Source organism: Pangasianodon hypophthalmus, chromosome 24, assembly GCF_027358585.1.
Source record: "Pangasianodon hypophthalmus isolate fPanHyp1 chromosome 24, fPanHyp1.pri, whole genome shotgun sequence".
Lineage (NCBI taxonomy): Eukaryota > Metazoa > Chordata > Actinopteri > Siluriformes > Pangasiidae > Pangasianodon > Pangasianodon hypophthalmus.
The window spans coordinates 13,487,646-13,495,355 of record NC_069733.1 but is presented as its reverse complement, the minus strand read 5'-3'; positions in this window follow the sequence as shown (position 1 = coordinate 13,495,355).

Below are 7,710 nucleotides of genomic sequence, written 5' to 3'. Positions count from 1 at the left end.
CTCAATTTTTTTACGAGCAGACAGCAGATGGGAGAGTGCGATGAATGTCCAGGTTCTGTTCTTTTTCACTGTCTCGGCTCTCTTCGCTTGTGATTCAGCTCCACGTGTGAAGTCGACAGCTCAGTCTAACACCCCTAACAACCTGCAATGTGTGAGACCCAAACATTTAAACACATTATGGTTGTCTGCTGCTTAATACAAAAGCTCAGTGTTGGTTTGTGCTGGTGAGATTTGGCCTTAACAGTTTAAGATTGTGTGAACATCCATTGTATGGCAGCAGTTAGAACAAAACACATGTTTTTATCCAAATTACAAAGCTTTGCCAAAGGTTTTTTGTTCAGACCTGCATTTAGATCATAGGTTCCCAACCCTGGTCCTTGAGTACCCTCGGTCCTGCACATTTTAGTGTTTTCTCTGCTGTAACACACCCATTTCAACTCAGCAAGGACTGTTCATTAGCTGATTAGTTGAATCAGGTGTATTGGGAACAGAAGAAAAAGAACAATGTGTACTCCAGGACCAGGGTTGCTTTTGAAGTGATGCTACAGACAGACTCTGGGAGAAATCCACCAATAATCAAAGATTGTGTTTATTTTCATATTATCTGAAAACTGATGGGTAAGCACAGCTAACTTACAGCTGAGGAAATACTACTGTGGTCTGGCCTTTCTTCTAAAAGGTAAGCTTTTTCTGCCTTTCTTCTCTGAAAACGTACTTCCATTGCTTGCAATATCACTGTAGAACTAGGAACAAAGACAAATCAGAAATGCTGAACAGCAGGTAAGCAGCTTTGTGTTTGAGAATTTTTAGCCCATTTCACTAGTGAAACATCTTTACACTGATAGAAAATGACTAATGGCCCATTAATGGCCTACACTTACCAGTTCATCTGGTCCATATGCCACCTGGGAATTCAATTCCATTTATTTATATAGTGCTTTTAATAATGGACATCCAGATGTAAATTTTAAATTTGAAATGTATCACTAATGAGTTAAGAGGGGAATACTTATACAAGCCACTATATTGTCTGCTATCTGGGTGGATAGTCGATGTGTAACCTGCGTAGATATTAAATAAATACACAGCTATGTAATAAAGTGTATTATTATTATAACAAGAACACAGTGTTTTTCACAGGTCTGTTGTAAACATGCTGGAGGGCCAGGTATTGGCATAGTCAACAATATTTCCAGACATCTATGTGAAGCCCCCATATAAAGATATAGAGATCGATTTGGATCCACTGATTTGAATGACTTTCGATCCACTGTTTTGGGGTGTCTAATATAAAAGCAACATTTTCCTTTTGTACCAGAGTGTAGTGTCCAGGATTTTGCTCTAAATCCCATACATTGGATTTCCCTTCAGGCTTGAGGGAATGAGGATTTCATTTGTATGCGCAAGGCAGTGCTGCTCTAACATCTCCTCAGCAACGGCTCTGTGGAGGCAGCAGCAGTACAACACTGAGATCTGTCCTTATTTGAACCTTGGAAAGTCACGTTGCCCAGCACACTGCCATAAACATAGAGCATGACCTTCAATTAACCCCATTCTAGCACATATCCACCGTTGCTAGGGTTTTTTTTTTTTTTTTTGCACTTTATATATTTAGATACTGACTGTTGCTTTGCTGTTTCTATAAATAGAGTCAGCTCTCCTTTACCCAATCCATCACTGAAAAGGAACCACAGTAGACTTCCTGCTGATCAGATTTTCATTGTGTGATGAACCCCAGCATAGCATTATTGGGGTTTTTTAACACCTCAGTTAGGTTGAGAAACAGCTCACCAATCAAAATTCCCCAGCCAGCAGCAGTCCTGTGGGCAGATACTGACACTGATTAAGTGCTAAAGGACAATTACCGCAAATTATGCATGGAAAAAGATGAGCTCTGCTTTACACCTACACAGTGGAAGTGTGTGTGTGTCATAGTGCCTGCCACACTCATAACCTTTTCAGATGTGGCCTAACAAACAGTTAGCTACAGTAATCAGTAATTATATATCTACAGAGTGCACCTATATGGTAGATGTCCTTAATAAAATCAACTTGCTTAATCATAGTCACTTGTAAGTATTTTAATAAGTTTCCTATGTATTAGAGGACGGAATTCTGCCAATAAGCAAGTTATTTTTTATGTTCTAGTATCTTTTTGTCTCTTATTTACATGAGTATTTTACAAAACTTGGGTAATTTATATATATATATATATATGTATGTATGTATGTATATATATGTATGTATGTATGTATGTGTGTGTGTATACTGTATATACATACACACACAATGTATGTATGTATTTTAATTAACACTGATTGCTGTAGTCGTATACATTTTACCATTTTTCTTTAAATCACCGCATTCTAAGTAATCTTAAATTTGAAAATCTAACCAAGGAATAAGTAAAATGATTACAAAAAAATCATTTTCACTTATTGGAATAATCTAATATAATTGGACCAAAATCTGTATCACTATAATTAAGCACTTTGGGCAGACCACATATTTATTTATGGAAATTTGTTTTCCAGTTTTACTGTCTATGAATCTTTAATTGCATATTTAATGGTTTAACTCTTCCTAGATTTAAAAGACTAAACCCATGGCATAAATCTTTAATCACTAAAGCATTCTTTACTGGAGTGCATTTTAGCAGCCAAAGATCTCTGTGGTCTAGAGACAATAGATAATGCTGATGGCCTGCACTTGTGGGGGCCTATCTTTATTACACCACTAATAAAAGACACACATATAGCAGGGGCAGCAATTCTGGATCTTGGAGCACTAGAGTCTAGCACAGTTTGGTGGTTTCCCTCTTCAGACACCCACTGAATTCACAGGTTAAGTACCAGGCATACTTTGAGTGTTGAACGGGGAAATCACCAAACTTTGCAAGACTCTGGCCTTCCAAGACAGCAATGTATGACATGATCTCCGGGAATGAGCTGCCTGCGGGTTTATGATAGATCCGTTCTAATTTGGCTGGCAGTGAAGGTTACCAGATCTTCATGATTAAGTCTGTTGAGTAGCCACAGCCACATTTTTTTAATTTCACTACAAGCTCTTGACAGCAGACATATGGAAGCATTTGTCAAAGTTCCTCATGGTCGGCGAGTGACATTGTGGATTTAAAGAAGGTTGCTGAGTCATATACTTGTTTTAATAGAAGGAAAGTACCTTGTAAAATGACTGCCATGTATTTATTGACTAGGTGTACTCAAACTTTCCATTTGCACTTTACTGCTTTGCTTCATCAACATGTCAGAGGCTTATGTCTTCTAGGAATATCCGTCCGGTAGAATTAGAGTATGATCAAATGGAATCCAAAATAGCAATGTGATTGGATCATTCAGCACATGGCTTAATGACTTTAATAGGTTTTCATTACTAAAAAAAATACTCGTAAAGCTGATTCTGTTTTTTTTTTTTTTTTTTTTTTTTTTTCATCAAGCCTGTTGTATCTTTTATTGTACACATCATAATGTAATATCCCAATGACTGTGTGGCAAAATCTTCTCAGAGGATATTCATTCAAGTGGAAGCTGACGGCAACAGGGAAGAGCCAGACTTTAAAGATAGCACTGCCTAGTGTCATTATTCATTTAGGAAATGTAGTCACTGGTTACGATGACATAGCTCTACCTGCTATGTCTTTTTTTTGTGTGTGCAGTGGCCATGATTTTAGCAGTAGCTTAAACTCAGTGAGTCTCCCTTGATTTCGTTCATAATGCTAAGTTGTTACTGAGAGAAAATCAGTTTTCATAATGTTCACTTTGCTAATTGGGTTTTAGCTATCTAGCTTATCACCCATAGTCTCTCTCTCTCTCTCTCTCTCTCTCTCTCTCTCTCTCTCTCTCTCTCTCTCTCTCTCACACACACACACACACACAGGCACTTAGGTCACTGTGTTAGACGCGGGGGATGAAAGAAAGAGGAGAGATGGAGGAAACACTGGATACCATACGCCTACTATCCGGCCTAGAAAAATCCCATGGTGAATAAAATAAGGCTTTGGACAGTATCCATCAAATCTCACAAAGACCAGTCCAGAATGTTCCAGACATTGTATATTGTTTATTTCATGAAACTGCACCATTGTTTAGGTTTGCAGAAAATGCAGTTTTTACTTTGAGTTGAATTAATAGCCAGAGTTTTCTACACTCATCCATGTGGTCCTCGATTGGACACACAATCACCTATCCTTGCAACAGTAATGAGAGTTGTTAAACATGTATGTGAATATCGCTCTTATCTTCTCTCCACCACTGTTCTGGATCTGTTCCTTTTTGCCTTCTCATCCTATTCATGAACGCCTCATCTGCTTCTGACCTTCAGAGTCAGAAGCAAATTGGCTAGGAGCTTGGTCATTTTATCATTCCTGCAGTGACGGATTGTCTTGCACATACCACCTGTTTGTTTTTGTTCATGATACATGTGGATCATGCATTGCATGACATTATGCAGGTCATTTCAGGGCAGAGGCATACTAAAGAGTCACTCATGAAGAATTAATCCATGAAAGCAGAAAGATCAGAATGAAGTTACTTTCCATGTATACAGTACCTTGTGAATTATTGCTGTGAAAGCAGAATCAAACATACACAATGCTATCCATCTACTTGTTTAGCATAAATCAGGGATAACCCTCTACATTTAATTACAGCTTTTTTTTAGTTTTATATATCAGAAAATTGATTAAAATAAACTTTTGACCTTACAACACACAAGCATGGCTGATGGTAAGTAATTTATGGAGAAATTAATGATGTTTGTGGTGCTTACAATGACCACTATGGGTCAATCTTTGCTTGTAAAGTGCCCAGTAAACAGAACTTGTTTTTAAACAGAATTATATTTTTTTAAAATTGTGAATAAAATGGAAGGTTTCTGAATATTTGAATTTCTGAATATTAAAACAGCTGTAATGTACATTTTCCCTTCCTGAAATATGTTAAACACTGTATGTATACTGTATATGAGAATCTTCACTGACTACTATTAAGATCACTGTTATAGAGATTCCCAATCTGAGTCCTGGGGATCCCATGGGGTAAGATAGAAAAAAAAAATGCAGGTTAAAGGGTCACTGGGTCTGAAACAGACAACCTGTCTCAGAAGTGTGATTTTATGAAATGCAAGCAAGTAAAGAGTAAATGTAATCCCACATTGTCATGCTCAATGTGTTGGTTTGTTCTTTAAAATTTTGCTTGGATCTTACTCATAATACAAGGCTAAACTGAGGTTAACAGAGAAACTAAAATTAAATAAAAAAAAATAAAAGATTTACTCATGTTCATCAAGATATCTGGAGTACATCTGATTATTATGTTTTATGTGTAAAATATGTTGTGTTAGACCCCAATAATAGCCTTGAACAACTTGCTTCATGATCAAATGTATTTCTTTCCTTTTTTCATTTTTCTCCATTTTTCTCCAAATTTGCCAATAACCCACCCACTAGCCAGCTTTCCCCTATCATATGACAGCTACCAAATGGGGAGAGTAAAAGTTAACTGCCCTGCTATCTACCGTCTTCTGCATACATGAGCTCACAGACACCCATGATTGGCTAGTGTCACTCACTGTGATTGACAGAGAAGCGAGAGCATGCCGTCCCGCCCACGTCCCGCCCACAGAGCCAGTTTTGCTCTCTTGGGTCCTGGCTACAGAAGGCTGTGGTTTCAATCTCAACATTCTACAATAGGGCAAAGCCTTTTTGTCTTGGGTTGCTCGGTAGCAATATGATCAATTGTATTTCTAAAACCTGTTTACTAGTCAGTTTTGCTCCAACCCACCATGCAGCATTAAATATTCCAAAAAAAACCCCACAGAATCCCGTCAGCAAACAAGGTAATCAAATAAAAATCAGATCTGAATGACACAGACTGTCCCAGTTGTGTCTTTATACCATGCTGATCACAGCAGATTATTAACTATCCTACATTTTTAAACATGTTGCGAGACGTTTACAGAAGTGATTGATTGCCTCTTACATAATGAAGTAGTGATTTCTGATTAAGAAAGTACCTTATCGGGTTAAAGATTTTGCTACTTGCATCGCTAAACAAATAGTGGTTATAACACCCAAATGTTCTTATGATGAGTCGAAAAGCCTACCTATAACTAACCTTCCTTTCTGTGAATAGCTGTATGCAACATAGAATGTTCTTATAACACTGCATAATGTGGGCACCATAATACCTAATTTTAGTCCAAGCTCTCCGTCAGATAATGGGCTCTTAAGGCCATGGCATTACAGAGAAAAAAAAACGAGAGGGCGCTTTTGGTGGATTATATAACATCTAATCGCAAAGGAAGTTGATTGTAGATAGGAAAAATGAGGACTAGGCAGTCAATAGGAGTCAGGTTGGCCTAACAGCGTGTGACTGTGGTCTATCCTCTTTTTCTGTGTATACTGTATTGTACTCTTGTAGAGTCTAAGGACTCTTTATTCACACTGTGGAATAACTTACCCCTAGTCTTATTATATATGTACTGCCAGTCAGGTAGATGAGTCATTAAAAGTAGGATTCACAGGATTTCAGTAGGTGGTACCCCATCAGAAAACTATTACTGCATATACTGTGCATAACTACTTTGACACAACACTCTCTCCCACTCCCTGCCTTTTTCTTTCAGTCTTGGCTGAGTCACACCGGCCGTTTGGTGCGAAAAGATAAATGCTACTTTACTCACAGCTGCAATGACAGTGGCACACTCATTCTGATGATGGTCATTATCTCTATAAGCATTAAATAACAATTTGTTTTTTAGTTATTTTTTTCACTGTTTCGGGGTTTGAAAACTTATCTAGTGTAACAGACTAACTGAACAAATGTACATGCACGCAAATGTGTGAAGTAATTTCTACTCTGTTCTTCATTGTTTCTAGTAGCTTTCGCTCATCATCAAATTTGAGTGATAGGTTGAAAGGAAAGGATCAATAAGTGGTCATCCTTTGCACTTGTCACTAATGAGTGCTTCTCCTATGTAACATCTGGCCTTAAAAAGTCCGCCAAAAGCAGTACTTAGTGGTATAGTAGTAATAGTAGTAGTAGTAATAATAATAATAATAATAATAATAATAATAATAATAATAAAGCTAAGTTTGACCACAAGAGTTAATAGACATGTATGTCATTAAGTGTAGACAGAGCATCTACTATATACAGTAAGAACTTTACAGTCTTCATGCATTTGTCCAAAATATCATTCACATTTTACTGATACTTTTATCCAAAGAGACTCACCAAAGACAAGAACTGTTTATAAAAACTCATGCAATTTCATAATTATTTTCTGGTAATCACACAATGAGAAATATCAGATATATTAACTTTGTCTATTTTCAAGATGTTTGAGCATGCAATTATATTTGCAGAAGAATATATGAAATTGCCAGTGACTTAAAAAACAGAATTACTAGGTGACAAGGTTAATCATAACAAGAGCACAAATGCTCCTCTATGCATTAATAAACTCTGCATGGATGAAATAATAAACTATGGTGGACATTTGAGAAGCTGTAAAAACAACACAGGGTAATTCAATTGTCCAGTCTCACACATCTCATTACTAATGCTAGCTTAGAGTTGTTGAACAGCTGCTATGACAATATCATACGGTACACTGGACTGGGAATACCCTTTGTGTGTACTCTTGCTGCTTGGTGTGTGATACTGATGCCAGATCCTGAAACACTTCTAC